General features: G+C 32.1%; 1 long non-coding RNA gene across 1 annotated transcript; it reads right to left on the reverse strand.

Moving 5' to 3' along the window:
• Positions 1-8,014: 8,014 nt before the first annotated feature.
• LOC125062782 lies at positions 8,015-9,241 on the reverse strand. The gene is made up of 2 exons (XR_007119328.1): positions 9,107-9,241; positions 8,015-8,265 (listed from the first exon to the last, which is right to left on the reverse strand). It is a non-coding gene; the product is annotated as an uncharacterized LOC125062782 (long non-coding RNA).
• Between the last annotated feature and the right edge of the window lie 11,540 nt (positions 9,242-20,781).

Raw genomic sequence — 20,781 nt, forward strand, 5'->3', positions numbered from 1 at the left:
TAAGCAATAAAATATCGGATAAGTTATCGAATAACAATAAATTAATTAATTAATTTTACGAATGCAAAAACCATATGGTGCCATCTGTTGATAAAACTACGCATCATTTTACGTCGAATTCGTGTCAGTTCAAGAAATTCCGATCTTGAGGTGAAAAAGGAGATGCATAACCATGCTTTGATCCTGATCAAAAGATGTTGGATATCAGAAAGTGCTTAACATGCAGTATCGCCATATTGACGCTAGAGAGAAGATGTCTAATGTGTAAAACTGCCATTCTTCTTTCGCAATGGCAAGCAATAAAACATTTCTGTATTTGCAAAAAGTTGTATTAATGTAATACTTAACATTAATGAAATCCTAAAATAAGTTAAATTAAAGTAACAACGATATTATAAGGTTGTAGGGCGGAACGAAGTTAGCCAGGTCAGCTAGTAATAGATTATATTATACTTCGCTTCGATTCCTAAAGAAACAATAATTGTTTCGGAAGACATAGAACCCATATCTTTCACACACTATCATAGTTTTAAATAGTGAGAAAATTCCGAATCTTGCGCGTTAGGAAAAGGTCCCTAGGATTTTAGTTACCTAATCAAGACAGCGTGTTTTAACTTAATTTTCAAGTGACTGGTGGAGTCTAAAACGCTGTCCTTTGTTAGTATGTAATGATAATAAATCACCACTGTCTCACTGATGAGAGGAATTTATTTTATTGCCCCACTATGGGGCCAATTGGCTAGTTGACACCGCGATAAAAATTGCGACCACGTACAATAAAATTCTTTTACTGTCGCTATTTTTAGTACTTTCGAGTCTGATACAAATTCTTATATTTTTATTTGTGCTTAACAACGTATGATTGCATGTTCGATAAAAATGTTTGACTTTACAGAGTGGATTTTCAACTCCGTTTGATGTAAAAGTCTTTCATGTGGACGATAGAAATGTATCAAACAAAAGTAACTTTATTTTTAGTTTCTAACGTAATTCTGTTGTGTATGTTTCACTTTTAACTAGCAAAACTAGGATTATGAGCGTTTAGATACTGACAAAACATCAATCCATTGGAGTGTTTTATACATTTAGAAGTTAAAACAACTTAAAGAGGCAAAATATCTTTAATTTAATAATAATTTTTCGTAATGTTTCGTATAATTAGAATATAATACGTATATTTTGGAGCATTGAAATGCAGTAAATCAGTAATCGGTGGCCTAAAGGATTGAGTCGGTTTGAAAAAGTCAAAACTGCGGATCAGGCACAGATGGCCTTTATGCCTATTAGACAAAAAACAAATGAACACGAATCAGATAAGAAATCTAAGGCCGAGAAAAAGGGTTGTAGCGCCACTGTTTTTTTATTGTCTCTAAATTTAATTTTAAATCAAGGGCGTCGAACGGGCTAGAAGAATCTTCCAACTCAGCCACTCCTTTTATTCGCCAAGTATGTTCCCGATTAGATACAACTGTTTTATCTTGCTATGGAATAATTCACTTAAAAAAAACTCAAGGTTGAAGCTCTCAATGAACACGTTTTTGGTTATTAATGCGGTGTCCCTAATTCAATTTATCACTCACTGGCCACACGTGAAACCAAATTATGTAGGTACTAAGTGTCTGGCCAAATACAATTTCACTAATTACATGTTATTTTGATAGTGAAGACTTGTAAGAGTAGAATCAACATTGGAAATTATTAACTGAGAGTGTGGATTTAAAAACTTGTAATAAAAATATGCAAAATGGTATTACAATTTGTCCAGGTAGACCTTAGTTTTAACTGAAATTTGGTCGTTGGATTTTGTGTGTTGTGAACCTTCTAAGACCTCCGGGCACCTTTTGATACTCGGATAATGCTCTCACTTGGGTTCTTGCTTGCAATGCTTTCTTTTGTTTTAAATTTGTTAGTGTAAAAAAGAAATATTTGTACATAGGTGTATCGAAACTCGAGAGTCAGCAAAGTTTTTATGTAACAGTATTTATTTCCAGAATAGTTATATATACCTAGTTTAAAACATGTCTTTATATAGAGCACCTATTCAAAGTTGAGCTAGTTATTTAATAGTGCCCTGAGCCCTTTTAAAACATTATACGGACTACTTTTTAGTTGTCAAAGGTAAAGTTGGAACTTGACTACGTGTACACTTCTCAATAGGGATATAAACTCCAACGTAGTATTTGAAATCATTATTTAAAGAATGTAATTTGTGCTATAAAATATGCTTAGATCATATTTCGAAGCAAAATTTTGCTCGCGGTTGTCATATTGACTTTCATACGACTGTCAATTGACGAAATGATGAAAATATCTTCAATCCTTAACAAAACACAGCCTTCATGCACCGAAACTCATATAAACATTTTTTTAAATAAACATATATATTTTTGAAATCATATTCGTATATTTTTATACAAACAAGTTACAGATGAACACCCCATTTATAAACGTGGGCGGCTATATAATGTTATAACGTAGATAAGATTTTCTTGTCAGGATCACTTTTATTTCTAGACATCTAAGAGTTTGTCTAATCTACCGAGGTCATACTTGATTAACATTGCAATACATTTTCGGACAGCAGAATATGCAACCTATTTCTAGTTAAATTATATATTTCAAACTACAAAGGCTAGCAAGGGCTAGACTAGAGAAATTTAATTTCACGCATGTCAAACATGTTTATTCATCATACGATAGTAACACATGCTATTAAATTAAATGATTCAGCGCACGCTACAAATCGAATGTTTCTGAGGTTTCGTTGGTTAGAATATATTGAAAATTTTTAGACTACCCTCTTTTTAATCACTCAGTGGTTCGTGCATATTAACTGTATCGGGTCGGTAGGCAGACTAACTTCTATTACAGACATTGGAGCGACTGCGTCCATTTTACAGCTTGAGACGTTTTATGACATTTTGCTTTATAATACAACTAGTGGACCCGACAGACGTTGTCCTGCATGATATTTCAAGCGATTAGTAAAGCAAAGTATGAAAGTACCGACTGCAGCGCCATCTGGAGGGCTGATTTGTGAATCTAAACCATTCCCAGATCCCCTTGAACATACACAAAAAAATTCATCAAAATCGGTCCAGTCGTTTGAGAGAAGTTCAGTGACATACACACTCACAGAAGAATTATATATATAAAGATTAGAGTCCGCGCCACCACTCATTGCCGACGGGAACCCTGGAACGAAAGTTGTCTTTGTCGTTGTCGTCAGTGAAACATTATTTTATTCGTTTTAAGGTAAAACATTAGAAGCAAATCTTGAAGAGTAGTTCGCGAATTTCATATTAATTTATGTTACGTTGGGGTAAAATAGCACCTAGCACTAGCAACATATTACTACGCCGCGCTACTCGCTAGCGCCGCGTCTATCGGCATTCAGTGGTGGGGCGGACTCTAATATAACAGGTTTAAACGGAGGGTAAAAATTTTACGTATGAAACGATGTGCAGCGTTTTTGTCGAAGAAATGGGAGAGAGAGATTGAGACAGATTGAGAGAGAGTGAGGAGGGCGATATAGAAATTATATTTTTACATTTAAAATTTCGTAAAGAGGATTTACTAAGTAAATGTATTTTGTATTTATTGCAAAATAATTTATTGAAATCTCAAATGACGAATTACACATACATTACAAATTATGAATACAAAAAAATAAATTTATAATTTGTATTAATTTTCGACACTTCATATTTTAATGACAATTAAATTCCTAATATATCTTCCTTTTTTCCTCCCTCTAAGTCTCGGAAATCTAAAGTTTTAGATTTGTATAAATACGAACAAGACTTAAAAATTATTTTGCTTAAGAAGTTTTACTGACATGGGTACTTTGTATTTAAAGATTAGTAGGTAATGAGCCTGCCTGACACACGCCATCGACCTTATACATCTAATGCATGCCTGTTGTCCGTTCCAGCATGTGTTAATTGCGGCGAAAAGAAAGGTCCATTGGTGCATAGCCTTCCGCACAAATAGCGCACGATATTACGCGTAAAGTGGTCTCGGTCCTTGAATATGTAGACTTTTAAACAAGAAGAACATAATCATTTAAAGAAAATACTTTTTTACCGGATTGAAGTTTTGTATTATTATAAATTTACATAATTTTAAATTTACCCGACGTTTCGCGTGCTTTACAGCGTGCGTGGTCACGGTGACTGAAGACAAAAGGTGTTGAATGTCAAAAAGTATCACAGCTGTAGAAAAAGTTGTATTATCTGTATTTATTTCCCCGGAGTTGATATCGACGAAAAGATGGAGGGTTTTGGCAGAAATGGCTCACGGTGTCCTCAAATTTTTTGGGAATTTATAATAATATATATATACTACTATATACCTATATATATACTACTTTCTTAAATACATAATATAATATAGCGGTAGAAATATATGTATGTAGTATATATCTAATGATGAAGTATGGACACCTCGAAACGAAAACTACATTTGATATTATGTAAAATAATTGTAAATTTATAATACATAACTTCAATCCGGTAAAAAAGTGTTTTCTTTAAATGTGTAAAGCTTATTTCAATAAAAGACAATACGAGTACTATACCATAATCATATAACAGGCCACGAGGCTCCGTGTCACTGTCAACATTTGTAAGTCAGGTAGAGTTATTTCTGGTCTACCACTGAAAACAATGTACAGAAGCGACAATGGATATGCCGATAAGATAAACCAAATTTTCAAAAGAAATAAATTACGAACGAGCAAAGCTGTTGTTTTTTAAAATATCCCACTGTACTTTATCTCACTATATTGAATCTTGTGTTAATTAAATATCCATTAATAAAATGAAGTTATTTCTTAATGAACGTTAGAAAATGGATTAGAAGCCTCACTACACTAGACTGGTCTCAAAGGAATTTATATTTTAATAAAGCTTGCTACTTAATGGAATCTAAGGAATATAATTTTTCAAATTAAGTTTTAATAAACGCATAGCGTACGTGTAACACATTGATAATTTTAAGATAATCATTTGTTTATTCAATTGATAATATTATTTATGATTGTAAGATGAATATAGCTTATTATTATGAATTACAGTGCGATATTATAATAATAAAATGTGAGCTGTGACTTGACCGTGTGACTCTCAACTCTGAGAACGTCCGTTCGAGCCACGGCTGTGCAAGTGTTATTTGTACACTCGCTGGCAGAAGGCGAGATCATCTACTTATGTCGTATAAAAATTATGAAGAAACAAAAACCTAGGGCGCCGCCTTTTTTATAACAAATTAACCTAACTTGTTGTGGTTAAACCAAGAACGTCTGATGTGGCAGTCCATACTCAGTGATATTACTTTAGATTAGATGAACGGTTCTTATTCACTATAATCAAGAATCTAGTTATGTAAAAATGTAAAACAAAACACCGCTATTTCCTTGTAAAATTGCGATCACAGTACGCTATGCGAAAAATTATCACTAAGGAGGTTGTTTTATATTGAGGAAATTCTGATTTTTTACCTTGACTAGTATGCGAAGAATTATCACTAAGAAAGTTGTTTTATATTGAGGAAATTCTGATTTTCTACCTTGACTAGTATTCGAAGAATTGTCACTAAGAAGGTTGTTTTATATTGAGGAAATTCAGATTTTCTACCTTGACTAGTGATGTACCAAGGTTGTCCATGGTTGACTTTCGTTAATGCTATAATCCCGGAATGAACAGTTGGTGACATACCGCAGACGTAGTAGGATCATCTACAATTATGATGCATAACATACACACGTAGAAATAAAACAAATGAATGTTATTGTTTGCTGAAAATTAGTAGATTGTGAATGGTTCGTGTATGTGATATCGTATAGATGATAGATAGAGGAGGCACATCTGATGTTAAGTGATATCACTGCCAAAAGGATCGCAAATGCGTTGCAGCTCTTTTAACAATTGATACCATCCTTTCTTGTAGTAGGCACCTTATTATATTTCCGTGGGTAGCTGGTTCCACATAGTGGTGGTGCGCGGTAAAGTGGCTGAAAAAACGCGTTCTGGACGTTGACAGTTGCAAGGTCGCTCATGAGCTGCGGATTTTAGGAAATATCATATACGAGTATATCGATCATGTTAACCGAATCCTCACTAATTAAAATAGTATATAGCAAACTAACTTCAGTAAGTATAATTGAAAGGTTATGGTACGATAAAAAGTAAAATTAACTTTTACGATGAACTACTTCTGCACACTCTCGACAGTAATAAGTAAAGATCCTTTCCTGTCGATTACTTATAGGAATTAATTGTGTAAAACATTTTAATATTAGTCCATGTGATGTCTCGTGTTAAAGCTAGTGTACTAATTAAGGTACATTTGCTTTCAATTACGCTTTGAGTATTCGAGCATGAAAGTTTAAATTGTATGCGAAGCTATCGACAATCGTTTCATCCGGCAATGGAACATGATACATATACATTGCGTGCTTTATTGGTATTATTATCTTAACGCTTTTTCTTTGTGGATTATTTTGCCCTGCCTACTTTGATAGAGGTTCAAGGGTTGTGACTTTATATAGGTGCTTAGGAGCATGCTGTAAAAGTTACAGATTCTTATAAGCATTTACAAAAGGTGGCGTAGTTTCTTCTAAGTTCTTCTTGTCCATTCTACGATATCGATTGGAGAACTGACAGTCCATGCCATTTTAGAATGGTTTTATCGCCGTTCATATTTGTCGCCTATATGTTGTTTAGAAACGATTTCGACATCGAAACATTTGATTTTTTAGGCTCCGTCCCATAACTCTAACTGTACGTTGAAAACTATTTTTTGACCATATTTTTAAAGTAAAAATTCTTTAGGCGCATGAGGGTAAAATGTTTACGGATGAGTCGCAATAATAATATTAGCGTCACGAAGGTGTGCAGCGTTTTTGTCGAAGAAAAGGGAGAGAGCGATTGAGACCGATTGAGAGGGAGTGAGAAGTGCGAATTACCTTATACAAATTCTATTTTTTTAATTAAAATTTCGTAAAGAGAATTTATGAAACATTAGTATTTTATATTTTATACAAAATAATTTATTGAAATCTCAAATGACAAATTTTATTAAAATATTACGTGTTTTTATTTTCGAAGAAATAAATAAAAAATAAAAATTACTTGTATTAATTTTCTACACTTAATATTTTAATGACAGTTAAATTCATTAAATTCCTAACATACTTCCTTTTTCCCTCCCTCTAAGTCTCGGAAATCTAAAGTTATAGATTTGTATAAGTATGAACAAGACTTAAAAATTCGTTTGCCAAAGAAGTTGACATGTGTACTTTGTACGCACGCACTTTTTTTTTACTTTTTTTTTATAAAAAAATAAGCCAACCGTATGCACTAAGCCATTGCGGCAAATCAATCGCTTTAATTAATCGACCAATGTACTCAGACTAGAAACACAATCAAGTTGCAGATATGTCTATTGGCAGTTGCAAGGTCGCTCATAAGCTACGGATATTAGGAAATATCATATACATATAGATCATGTTAACCGAATCCTTTCTAATTAAAATATATACATATAGTAGACCAAAATTACTTAATTATTTAAGATAAAAAGTAAAATTAACTTTTAAGACGCAAAAGTAATATGTTAAAGGCTGAAATGGTGATGGGCGGGAAAGATGGTAACAGATGAACGGGAAAATTCATCAAAGAAGTAAAATATTGTTACACTAGGGATGAAAAGAGACGCAAGGGAACGCAGATGAGGACTTGGCTTCATGATATGAGAAGGTTAGCCGGAGTTTTATGGTATGCCAATAGCGAAGTACAGATCAACATGGCAGCATTTGGAGGAGGCCTTTGTCGAAATATAAGTTGTTGTAGTAGCAATCTATAAAATAATAAAAAATCCTCTAGTTTAGGAAAGGATTTTTATATATTTTTATATTAGGTACACTAATATGTTGTATCATTGTGAAAGAAGAACATGTATTGTTAAAAGGATGGTCATGATGGATGGAAGGATGAATGATTAAACGGTTTGCGTGATTTTTTAACTTTTTATTCAGCTCATGTACACTAACATAACTTCGGCTACCAAATTAATAATTTTTTTCGCTTTATCCTTTTGTACTTTCGTAAGGTGTTTAACTAGTGTGTCGTAGTCGCCTCCATTACGTATTTTCTTTATGGCTAATTCTTTTGACTTAGCATCATACTGGCCGAACACTTTCTCCCAAAGCATTTTCAAAATCATGCCATCAATTGTTTTTTTGTCGAGTGTATCTATCTTCGTCTGAAACATAAGAACGAGAGATGTGATTACGGTATTGGATTGCTTCTCTAGAAACACTTCCATATAATTGCTATTATTATTACTATTGGTAGGCTTCGTAGCATGAACTGGCTATTAGGTAGAAATGCCGCAATTAGTTTGGAAAATAAACTCCTCGTCTACAAAACCGTAATAAAACTAATATGGTTCTATGGGATACAGCTCTGGGGCTCAGCAAGCCGCTCTAATATCGAAATCCTGCAGCGGCTACAAAACAAAACACTGCGAGATATGAGCGGTGCGCCGTGGTTAACACGAAATGCTGAAGTCCATAAATATTTGGGAATTGCCACTGTCGAGGAAGATATAATTTCTCATAAAATCTGATAAAAGCTAAGAGGCTGATTGCAGATGAATCAAAATTTAAAAAATAAGAAAAAAATAATATTGTTCAATATAGAAAATAACTCTTCGTCTGTAGTCGCACATTCGAATACGGCCTATGAAACAAAACAAGTGACTAAAATCGAAAAAGAGTGATATACATCCTTTAAAAGAAAAATAATTAGTGAGACTCTGAGTTTTTTTAACTAACAACGTTATATTACAAATAAGTGGTAAAACCACAATTTTTATTGTTTTAGCACCCAGTGTTGTGATCAGGCTGTCTTCTGGCATATGTCTACACTACTCTTACCCCTTTCTTTTATTCCGGCAAATCATATATTCACTCAATAATTATTGAGCTATTAAATCTAATAGTAAAATTAAAGATGCAACAACCCCTAGTCTTTTATTTTTCTTCATATATTATTTCTTAATAAGCTTACCTAAGTCTACTCACTAATATTAAAGTACACACCTGAATTTTTTCAAAGAACAGTGTAACAACAAGAAGTAAACACATTGTTCTTGACATGTCGACTGCTCAGTGCCAACATTAACTATGAGAGAAATGCAAAGTTAAGAATGCTACAACATCACAACACAATGTATTGGCACGCATTACTCAAGAACGATAAATAATGACAATATTACGCGTTCTTTGAAATCATGTTGAAATTTGCTTTTATTTGTTTGTTTGGCATATATTACATGTGACTGAGGAGAGGGATTAAGTTAATTTTCACATTTCATTGGTATCAAGTATTAATATCTTTACTTAGAATTTGGCTTGACCTGTCTAATATGAAAGTTTTGAAAGTGAAGCGACATTTCATGTTAAAAACGGAATTTATAAAGAATCATGTTTTACATTAAAAAATTAATGACTAGTCATTAATTTTTTCGACATCATCTAAAATTCTCCACTGACGTCAGAACAAGTTAGGTCACACTTTAAAAATTAACATCTGTACGAAACATAAAACAACGTGCTTGTGCGCAGTTATCCCTTGTATACAATTTAGAGTTTAATTTTAACGTCCTTTTCAATTAAAGTCAAAAATAATTTATTCTTGTAGGTACAATGTACACTTATGAACGTCAATAAAGAAATATACATTAAATGCTTCTAATTTTAAATTTCTTGCCAGTACACAAATCAACGGCGTAGAACGGAAGAAAAGAACTGGCAATAAACTCTCCGCCACTCTTTTTAATCGCATCAGTCCAACATCGCTCTCATGCTCCTTCAAATATCTTCGTCCAACGCCGTGGTACAATTTCCATTGAACGAAAGAGTTCCTGAACCAAGAAGAGCTTTGAGCTAAAGCCTTTTAAATTGTGAACATATATTTGGACCTAGCGGAGAAAAATACCAGCCAATTACGGCAAGAGAACCAAGTAGAAAAAAAGTGCGTGTCTACAAAGTACACATGTCAGAGGTGAAACTTCTTTGGAAAACTAATTTTTAACTCTTGTTCATATTTATACAAATCTTAAACTTTAGATTTCCGAGACTTAGAGGGAGGGAAAAGGAAGATATGTTAGGAATTTAATGAATTTAGTTAAAATATTAAAAGTGTCGAAAATTTATATTTCTTCGATAATAAAAACACGTGGTATTTTAATTTACAATTCATCATTTGAGATTTCAATAAATTATTTTGCATAAAATATAAAATATTTCATAAATTCTCTTTACGGAATTTTAATTTTAAAAATAGAATTTCGATAAGGTTTTCACCCTTATCACTCTCTCTGAATCGGTCTCAATCGCTCTCTCCCTTATCTTCGACAAAAAGGGTACACATCTGCGTGATGTTTTTTAAAAATGTTACCCTCATGCGCCTAAAGAAGTTTCACTTAAAAAAGAATGGTAATACTTAATCGCTTTTAAAACTATAAAAGTAAAAATAAAATTAATAGAAATAACTTTTAGTTCCCTTTTGTACGTCTTTAATTTCTCGTATGAGTTAGAAGCGCGTTTGAAAATTGCATTACTGTACAAGCGAGATCCCACAACTTCAGGATTGAGTGTAACCTGCACGTTTAAAAATTATAAATACCAATGAGACATTTAAAACAATGACTTTAAAAAGAGGTATAGTGTAATATTTTAAAAGTGTAAATATAATTAATAATTGTAAGTCTAAAAGCCGCGTCACAGAAGCCTTTTAAGGGGTCGGGTATTTCCTTTTGACCCGTGCAAAGCGATATAAATAAATCTATATATATATAAAAATGAAACCCGTTTTCCGTTGTCACGACATAACATGAAAACGGCTTGACCGATTTGTCTGATTCTTTTTTTATAATATTCCTTGAAGTACGAGGATGGTTCTTACGGAGAGAAAAATTAAAAAAAATTGAGTGAAAAAGTCTAAAAACAACACTTTTCTATATTCCCATACAAAATATTCGTAATAATATTTAAAGGCAATTTGAACTTTAAAACCATATCATAAAGTTCAAGTGTTAGTGGAGGGGTTCCGGGATGGTAAATTTTTATTTTTTGACATAATGTATTTGTTGTATTATCAACTTTCTTTTTTTTATCTTACTAGCTAGACCGGTGTCCCGAATAGCAGAATAAATATTAAAAAAAAATAAAGAATCGACTGTTAGGCGGTACGATGTTCGCCAGGCCATCTAGTCCAGAAATATAAATACAAAATACATCTGAAAAACCATTCATACATGCAATTCCTTATAAATACAGTCAGCCTAATGGTGCGAATACACTAAGCAAATGAATATGAATGAATTCATCGGAAAAGCGAAATCCATTCTACCAAAAGAAACTTCTTTGCCGAAGGAGATTGCATCAAAGTCAAACCGACTAAATCATTTCTGTGTGCACACGATGTCGGTGCAATTTTTTATCTACACAAGCGATTTCTGGCGACAACTCTTTTAACGAATTCAAGGGAGAAACCTACGTGTGTGTTAAGTTTCGTATGTGTCTTACTACACTCGTGAACTAAATTCAGATTATTATTATTAATATTAACGTAGGAAAATGTATCATTAAAATCGTTTCAGTGGTTTCTAAGATATGCACGCATATCTGGAGTGTATGTAAATAAATTTAGTGTAGTATATTATAATTCTCTATTTGTCCGTTTTTAATTATTATTATTACTATACATGTTAAGAAAATTGTAAATACTGTATATTTGTGTGAACGCAATAACACGAAATGGTTTAATAATAGCTGATTTAGACGATTTATTGCAAAATACAAAATCTATGTTAATATGATGCCTTAAAAAAGTCTTGGCCCAGATCCATAGGAGAAAAGCATTTTATTTTTGTAGAAATAAAGATTTTTACCTAATTTCATGGCTTACTTCGCAACGAAAATTCACGGTTGCAATGTTCAAGCCCCGACACTATACAGTGTAGGATGGCATGAACGAACATATTAAAAAACAACAAACAGACACAGAAATATGTCTTAAAGTATCACACCCTTCACACGTATTGGTAATTGTCAATAAATTTACACCGAAAAAAAGAAAAAACCTACACAAGGTTGTCTAAATGAAAGAATATGTTAGAAAATATTTTGATTAATATTGAACGATTTATATTTTAATCCTCGGGATTTTAGGTTAAAAATTGTGTCATCATTTAATGTAGATGCATAGGTAAAACTGCTCTTGCATTTACCAGATGAATCAAAGAGTTATGAAATCATGTAGATGCAACTGTCAAATTATTAACAGATTAGACCAGGAATGAGAAGCTTCCTGTGACTACAAATAATCTCAATAGACTGTTTTATTCTATTATACACCAGAAATAATACGCAAAGAACTTAATGAAAACATACAAAAACATTAATACACAAATTACGTTTAGTTTTACCAAAAGACGTGCGATAAAGCTCTACAAAGCACAACACGATTTAAATAAATAATCCAGAAACTTTCAAAAGTCTTCCGTTTTCAAGAGGCTATGTTAATTATACAGAAAATACTAAACTACAAAGCAACGCACAAACATGCTGAGTTTTAAGCCTTTTGTAAATAAAGCTTGAATTTTCAGCTGTTTCACACTATTTCAATTGCAAATGCTCTTTGCCTACTGGTTTGAGATTACATTGTAGAATACACGACGTAATGAAACACAGACATGAGTAGACATCGATGATTATTATACAGAAATAGATGTATTTAAGCCTCGCAAATCGATGTAATCGTAAAATAATTGAAATTGTGTTTATTTTTTAGATTATGATTTTATAGAAAAATGGATTTTAGGAGCCTGACATTTTTCTCTATATTAAGAGCCTGAGATATATATTATATAAAACTGGATCGTTTTTTATCGAGTTCATTTTTTTTATCTATGTTTAGAAAACAAACTTTATTTAAACATTATATAGAAATTAGTCAAAGTAATACTGTTTATTTATGCAATTCATTAGCACTAAAAAAAATCTACATCTTCCTAGTGCTTGACGACCTAATTTTTTTAAGATTTCGTTCTTACATACAATAAAAGTTAAATAATTATTTTCGGGGGGAGCAGTATCTGTGATATATCTGTCAGAAATTAAATTTGATTTTTTATTTAGGATCCATCACCATGCACTTTGTATGCATTAAAAAATTATCAATGCGACTGAGATATTTTTACGCCGGCTTTTTCTCTCGGCCTACACCCTCTGTCTTCTTTGCCGATGAGTAGGGATGCCTACAAATTCAAATTTAATGACGTGGAATAAGTGATACATGTATCTTATGTTCCATAATAAACATATTTTATTTTATTTTATATTACACACTTTTTAGGGTAATACGAATTTCAAAACATATAATAATATGCAATAATGAAACACAAGTCATGTTATGTAATACATTGCCATTTGTAGATATATTGTATAGGTTATAACAGTTTTATTAAAAGTCTAGTTTAAATTATTACTATTTACTAAATTCTTGTTATATACAAAGGTATAACAAAACTCTATCAGTAACTAATATAATTATGTCCCCGTACGTTCCTCGAGTGATCAAATTCTCAAACCACTTCAATCATTACAGAGACCTTTCATCAATTATGGCCATTGTATCCATTATTCCACATTAACTGATCAGAAACATTGATTGCATGTAAGGACGTTGGGTGACAAATTACATCACAATGAAACGTCAAGATAATCTAATTATTAATCCATATTATCAGTCTAATAATTATAAGGAACTATGTCACCGACATTCCCATGTTACATTCATAAATTAAAGAATGACAAAAACCACGAGGAATTTCGATTAACATTTGATTTTAAATCAGTTAAATATTACGTTCATATACGTTATACACACAATGTATATTTTAATAGAGTTTTAAGAAATCAGAGAGTACAATATTAAATATTACATGTCGATATTTATAAACATATCTGTCTAATAGGCAAGTAGTTGATCCTGTGCCTGACACACGCCGTCGACTTTTTCCTCGCGATGTTTCCCTTCACCTTTCGAGCGAATATAAAATGCGCACATATAATGTCCATTGGTGCACAGCCGGGGATCGAACCCACGACCTCACGGATGAGAGTCACAAGCTGAAGTTACTAGGCCAACACTGCTTGTTACAAAAAAAACGAAGTGTAATTGCTGCTTTGTGTTGCATCTATGACAGTTACGATGCAAACTAAAAAATACCTTTCGTTTTTATTTATTTTAAACATTCCTAGTAGCACACTTCATGAATTAATAAATTCGGCAACATTCGACGGCTTAAAAACTTGAAACAATTTTATCAAAAGTTTCTGAATATATTAAAATTAAATTCGATATTTTCCTAAAAAGAGCAAAGTGAAATGTTTGCCCCTCAACTTGGTAATTTAAAGCATATTCATAATACCTTATTTCCACAATTCACGGTTCAACAAACCAAGAATTTTTAAGTATAATATAATTTACGGCGAACTTAATTTGAGCGACCCAAATTATACGGGGTAATTAGATTCCTTTTCGGCTAACTTCACGCGAAATAAAACTCTATGTGACGTAACAAAACAATGGTTAACGGGGAAAGTTAAACGTTACATGTGTCATTAAAACAAAAACATTCATGAATGTTTTAAGGTTCTACAATATCAAAAATATTAGAAAAGATTATTTACTCACGACTTGACACTTACTTGCAAACTAACAATTTCATTTTTAAACGCCAATATGGTTTTAGATCAAAAAGCAGCACTTTATCAGCCACAGCCGATCTCGTTAGCGACATAAAACAAAATATTGACTCTAAGAAAATGGTGCTGGGTGTCTTTATTGATCTGAAAAAAGCGTTTGACACCGTAAGCCACAACTTATTGCTTAAAAAATTAGAATGCATAGAAATAAAAGATCGTGCACTAAAATTATTCAAATCATATCTATCAAACAGAACCCAGATAGTAAAAATAGGTAATGCTCAAAGTTCAGAAATACCAATAACATGCGGCGTCCCACAAGGATCTATATTAGGTCCATTGTTATTTTTAATATATATTAACAACATTCACGAACTCGGTTTACACGGCCGAATCACTCTCTACGCTGATGACACCTGCTTATTTTACTTTGGTTCAAATATCCAGAATATGGTTGCTCAAGCTCAATCAGACCTAAATGTTCTATCTTTTTGGTTTCAACAAAATCTTCTAACAATTAATATTTCAAAAACATCTTATGTAATATTCAAGGCAACAAATAAACTCATTCCTATCTTTCAACCGCTTAAAGTTCAAGACGTTGAAATCAATAACAAAAAATGGGAGAAATATCTGGGTCTTAGAATGGATACAAATTTAAAATGGAACTTTCATATATCACACATAATTACCAAACTAAAATCACTTATAGGCAGATTTTGGTCAATATCTAAATGCATTCCGCAATCTGTACGTCATTTGATCTATAATTGTTTAGTCAAGCCACATTTCATATACCTAATTGAAATATGGGGTACAGCATGCAAAAACAAAATTTCTACAATACAAACACTACAAAATAAATTAATAAAAGCACTATTCAGATACAATTTTTTAACACCTACTAATAAAATCTACCAAGAAACTAAAATTATGACGATTAAACAACTATATGTTTATAGCACCTGTATCCTTATTAAAAAATTTTTAAATAACTCTCTACATAGTAACTTATCATTTAATAAAATCAAATACACCACTACACGCAATACTCGTCGAGCGAGTTTGCTTATCTTGCCAAAGCCGCGCACAAATTATTTAAAGAGATCTATTAGGTATGAGGGTGTGCAATTGTTTAATCGGTTGCCGTCTAAGCTTCGTAACATTAGCGTGATTGATCAGTTCAAAAGGGCATTAAAGACACACATCAGAATGGGCCCATTAGACTAGAATTGGGCTAGCTGATGGCGACGTGTATCTCGTTCGTATATACTTAATATTAAATTTCTCATGTAAATAAAAATAATAATTTTTGTAATGAGAAATAAAGTTCTTTAAACATTTTAAGGTAAGTTTACCGCCTGCATACATCGAGGCTTCTTAAAAATAATAACTAACTAGTCACAGTTTAGGCTTAGCTCCTTATGTATTAGTCTACGCTTTAGTTTTTAATTTTTATTGGTTTCATTTATAGTGTGAAAGTTCAAGTAAATTAATATGTTTTTAGAAAGTCAAATTGTATTTACGCTGGGGTGAAAAGGAGCTGGGGGTAATATTGTAAAACTATAGGCGGAAGTTGAAACCATGCGTTTGATCGTGATTGGACTTTCGAACGCAATATCAGACAGAACGTGCCGTCGTTTCGTCTTTTGTTTGATATTCTCACCCCCCGGGTGTTCTAGTCTTTCCGTTTGACCAATTAGTAATAACAACATAAGCCTTCATTTGCATACCACTAACTTACCCAAACTAAATATTGATGTCTGATACTCATAACTGCCGTCTAATATAGATTTTACTATCAAATTACACTTAAACCAGTTGTCGATAAATTTATGCATTTTACAACTTAATACATTTTCATTTAAGGAATGGATTTAATTGCAATGATTTTTATCGAGGTTAATTAACTTTAAGAATAAAAGACAATTCATTAAAAATATTGTTTACTATGACATCATTATACATAACTTCATCTATATAGAGAAAGTTGAAATGTTCCTTTTAAAATATATTTTTAAAGCAATCATTAAATTGGTTGCGGATTGGATTTTTAACAAATTTATTAGGGTTGTCAACATTGCATATTATAGACGATAAATTACGTTTTCGACTATGCTTTGCTTGAATTAATAATTTTGTCTCGTGAGATATCCAAAAATTAGCTTCCTAGACTTAATACATTTTAAACGCAGTTTATAGTCAGTTATATAAAAACTGAACCTAACCGACTTTTTGAAGTTATACTTCTTTAGGCGCGTTATGAAAAATTGATGAGAGTGAAATTTTACGATGCGCGCGCACCGTTACACAAAATTAACAGAATGAAGTTGCCCACTGAAGATGCTACGGTATTGGATATAATTCAAAAACAACATTCGAATAATAATAGAATTTATGTTACACTTAATGTAAGAGAATAATAATAAATATTTATTGATTTAATTTTTCAAATGTAAACTGAATTTTATTGACTATAATGACTCCTTTTCCAGTCTTTGATTATTTAATTGTAATTAATTATTTGCATGCAATCAAAAACTATTTTTAATAATGCCAAAGAAGTATAACTTCTTACGCGCGTACATAAGTACACGCACCCTTTTTTTATAGACAACTCAATGTTCAGCCACCAGTCTGGCATATATAGATTTTTAATTAAGACTAGCTGAGTTCCTCGCGATGTCTTTCCGTAGGAATGTTAATTAACCATATTAAAAAATACGGGAAAAAAAGTTTATTAAAATCTTAGAGTTGAGAGTCGCTCGAATATTCCCTTTGATAGTGGATCGATTAATAAACTACGCTCGCATCTCCTTACAAGCTGGTATGCCACTCAGGCGAACATGGCCAGTCACTTATGATCAGAGATGTATAAAAGCGGATCCCATATCGAAGTTAGTATTAGTTTGACAAATTCCAACCCTAACGACGTGCAGAACACACGGCTAGTATGCGGGTAGATAGAATTAATGAGTTGAACTGAAAAGTTCAGGATTCCTATATTCGATTCGTTCTGTAGATTGTGGATCTGATTCGGATGCTTTCAAACTTTTAATGGAACGATTTTATAGGGTATTTTCCGTTAGTGTGCGTAAAATTGCTATTTTGTCTGTAAAATGTTTTGACTTTTTTTTTGTAAATGTTGGTGATTTTATTGAAATTTTATAAATTAAATTATTAAAATACTACTAAAACAACACCTGCTTCACCTGCACTTAATACCTCAGTCCCTAAAAAAACTTTACAGTGTAAGACGAGACTTCGCCAGGATTTCTTAGGTACCTACTAAGAAATCGTTAAATTCAACTGGATGATATTTAGTCGTATTTTATGAATATTTAATACTCATATGTTTAGCTACAGGTGACATAAACCCTCCATTATTAACATATTGTATTATCGCTGCCTTAATATATTTTTATTTATGCTACATAAAAATTTAGGTCATATGGTTAAATATCTCTAAATTGCTATCGAATTGTAAAAAATACAATTGTAAATTTTTCCACAATTATTTTTGTTCTGAGACATTCAAATAATAATTGACGGAGAAATTTATTTTCATTTTGATGTCCCAAATATTTTATAATGTCCTTTCCAAGCCATTAAAATAACTGTTGCATAATTTAATAAAAAAACTAAAGAAAAAAGAAGCAAGAGCCATTTTATACGTCGATGCCAATATACATTTTCTGTTTTAAGATTATATAAACAATCGAGAAGTAGAAGTAATCAACCAGATCGCGGCACCAAATCAAGGCGTTAGAAAACACATTCAGCATTTAGCTTGTAAATGACTTGGCGCGGTGAAAAATCACAAAGCATGGTAAATTATGGAGTTGAACTCAGAAATGCTTCTCGCATTGTCGGCAAGAATCATACTTGAACGTATATATCAAAGTCCTAGTTGTTCGTTACGGTACGGTGCTCGGTGTTTGTGAGCCAGCATTATATCTGAACAAAAAACTTAGTACAATAACATGTAAACTTTGTTCATTTCAGTTTTTTAGCTATGTAATAAGCTCTTTCGGTTCTAATGGCAATTGGAATTCCCTAGTTTTGATTATACAATATTGAGATTGAGATATAAATAATTATACATTTTTAAAACAGACAGCAGTGCTAAATCAAATAGACAAATGATTATATTATGTTTATTTAATAAAAACATAAATGGTTATTTTTTAACTTTTTCCTGTTTTAAACTCTTAACCTTTTGATCTGTCGTGTAATGTGACATGTTAGTATAACGTCAATTAATTAACAACAAGCAAAAAAATATAATAAATTTACTTAAATAAATAATCTCTAACCTCAAAACCTCAAAACCAGCCTTGCGATTCTGTAAGTCATTTTTCGAACTCACACAGCGGTTTTCGCAGCGGCGGTCGCGCTCAAATCAGTTCTAAAGCAGTCATTTTACGATTTGGCATTCTGATAACCAATAAACTACAAGGTCCCTCCTTATCAGAAAGACAAGTCATAAGATGACTGCTTCACGACTGATTTAAGCGCGAACGCCGCTGCGAAAACCGCTATGTGAGTTCGAAAAGTGAGTTACAGAATCGCAAGGCTGTAACCTGTCGATGTCACTTGCTAGAGATCGATTTATTGCAGTAAATCAAATAAATACTATTTTTCACGAAGCGGTTTGAGGAAAAAGTAATTTTGTGGATACAAAAAAGCATTGTTACTAAATTTGAATTGATCGTTTGACATATCGTACACGGTTATTTCCGGATTGCTGTCACGACATGCATATATCTAAAATTCATAGATATTTGTATCAGTTGAAGTATTGAATATTCAAACTTCAGTGGAAATCCAATAAACTGGGACAGGACGACATGTAGCGATTTAACACAATAAAGCTAATTCTCTCGCAAGTATGATTACGGTGTCCCAATCACTATCGTGAGTTTATATGACAAGAAATACTTATCACAATATATATACTTACATTTCATATGTGAATTCTTTGACTAATTATGAGTATACGACGCTTTTACGGTCTTATAATTTCAACTTTGTGAATGCATTAAAGAACTGTGAGTGTACTTACGTACACGCGTTAGAAGTTATACTTTGGCGTAAGAAGATAAAAATCTCTTCAAAAATTGTATTCTACGTTTGTAGAAAAATGTATTTAATATATTGTTTTATTATAACGCTAAAAGTTTTATTATCTAGTTAAATAAAGTTATTTAAATATCACAAATAAAATGTTGACTATAGCTAACTTCAGGGTGTCGCTTTTTTATGACGGCGTGCGCGCGCGACGTAAAAATTTTCTCTCGACCTTTTTCCCTAACGCGCAAAAGAAGTATAACTTTAAAAATATGTATGAATGCAATTAGCACTTGCTTATGTAATCTTTTAAAAAACCGGCATCTCTTGAAGCCAAATCAATGGCGTGTCTTAGGCACAGATTATCTCCTTGTTTATAAAGGATAAACAGATGAAGAGATCTAAAGCCATAACCATAAAAAGGTTTTTGTTATTGGACGGTCAGTATACCATATTTGTATAAATAATTTAAAAAAAAGTATAGTAAATCTTTATTTTTTTCTAAAGTTTTCTCCTGAGTTTTTGGTCAGCTCTTTGGAGTAATGTAGAACCAGACATAACACTTTTCACGTTAGACTGTGTAGAACCTTTTAGAACACTTCAAACCGCTTAGAATTCGTTTACCTGTCTGCGTTTTCCACTCAGGGAAACTATGTAGAAAATTTCCTTTGAAAAATTCTCTTCAATAATGTTAAAAAGCATTCAACAGTTTCGCTCATAAACTTTTAATATCTTATGCTTGACACGTTGTGTGTAAAGGAGTTTAAAATATGTCACAAATTTCTTATAAAATAATGTATAAAATAAATTAAATAAAAATATTTTTTATTTCTACTGATTGATAGTGCCGAGAGAATTACATAAATCAAACAATAATTAATTTATACGGCGAATGAAGATCATAAAAAGCTATTTTTGGGAAGTCAATG

The sequence above is a fragment of the Pieris napi genome, chromosome Z, assembly GCF_905475465.1.
Source record: "Pieris napi chromosome Z, ilPieNapi1.2, whole genome shotgun sequence".
In the NCBI taxonomy this organism is placed as follows: Eukaryota; Metazoa; Arthropoda; class Insecta; order Lepidoptera; family Pieridae; genus Pieris; species Pieris napi.